The following is a 1,483-nucleotide window of genomic DNA, read 5'->3' on the forward strand; positions in this document are numbered from 1 at the left end:
ACACAGATCCCTCCATTTTCCGCTCTATCCACCCCGACATGCCAGACCTGGATGTGCCTTCTTGGTGCAAGTCTTGTGAGGAGTTCATTGAGGTCCACCGGTGCCTTCTGGAGAGCAGAGAGGTGTCCCAACATTTGCATCACTGGATAGACCTCACATTTGGCTATAAGCTGTCTGGGAAAGAAGCTGTCAAAGCCAAGAATGTGTGCCTGCACCTCGTGGACAACCACACCAATCTGACTACCTTTGGTGTAGTTCAGCTGTTTGACCAACCCCACCCTCCCCGCTTGTCTCCCTCCCAGTATGCCCCAGCAGAACCTCCTCTCCTTGGCCTTGCTGCTCTTAATGTGCCTTCTCTACACATCCCTCAAATCGACACCATGGCTGACACTGTGGATGGAATGGTACCAGAGTCCACAGGGTGTGAGTCCAGTGGCTGGACCATGGTAGACAGAGATGAAGAACTTGAACAAGGAACAGAGGCTCTGGACTCATTAGCGTCCGCTGTCTCATCCAGTTCAGTATCCTGCTCTGTGCCACTGCAAAGTGTCAGTACAGCAGGAGGAAAAATAGGAGGAGAGCACACAGCACTTATTGTATCTCAGTCCCCAAGTACATTCCCTGGTGATTTTACAAGCAGCTTAGGCCCTGGTTTACGCAGTGCCATGTTACAAAGAGGTGGGCCAATGAACAAGAAACATGGTGAGGGAAGTGTAACTGCCAGCAGTGCAGAGGAAATCAAGATCATCCTCCCCGAAGGCTTCAGCCCATTGCAGCCTTTGGAAGAGTTGGAGAAATTGAACAATTTCCTGGTGAAGAGTCTACACGCTGAAGTATGGCATCCTGCAGGATCTAGTGACTGCACAAGAAATGGTGTGATAATTGAATCTCTATCCTCTCTTACACAGCTCTACCAAAGAGACATGCAGGCCCTTGGTGTTGTCATTGCTGAGATATTCCTCTCCTTTAAACTGAGAGGACTGAAACCAGGCACCCCCCTCAGACAGCGTTTCCAAGCTGTTATGAAGCTATGCTCTGCCAGCCTCCGTGATGTGCCACTGTCTTTGCACCATGCCCTTGAGACACTGCTGCTAATCGAGAAACACTCTGGGAAAGCACATAGAGAAGTACCAGATTGTCCAGGTCCACTCCTCTTCAAATATGACCCCATCTGCGATGGGCTCCCTCCTCCAAATCCCTGCCAGTTATTGAACTCAGTTATCACTCCCTTTCCTTTCCCTTCCTATTTCGCAGCACTTCATGATTTTATCTTTTCCTACCACACTAAGATGGCGACTACATGCAGCCTTCAAGGAAGAGATGTTGTCTTTCACCTGTGGCAGCAGCTTGAGACGCTGCTGCGTGGCAACATCACAGCTGAGGGTCTTGAGATTCTCTTGCCCTTCATTCTAACCCTCATGCTTGAGGAGTCCACTGCTGTCTATGCTGCTTGGTACCTTTTTGAGCCCATCTCAAAAGTACT

The 1,483-nt window shown here is 49.8% G+C and overlaps 1 pseudogene; it reads left to right on the forward strand.

Annotated features, from left to right (window-relative positions):
* Positions 1-6: 6 nt before the first annotated feature.
* Positions 7-1,478, forward strand: LOC111665467 (WD repeat-containing protein 81 pseudogene; annotated as a pseudogene).
* Positions 1,479-1,483: the final 5 nt, after the last annotated feature.

The sequence above is a fragment of the Seriola lalandi genome, unplaced genomic scaffold (assembly GCF_002814215.2).
Source record: "Seriola lalandi dorsalis isolate HSWRI2012SDOR001 ecotype SW California unplaced genomic scaffold, Sedor1 jcf7180002002258, whole genome shotgun sequence".
Classification (NCBI taxonomy): Eukaryota; Metazoa; Chordata; class Actinopteri; order Carangiformes; family Carangidae; genus Seriola; species Seriola lalandi.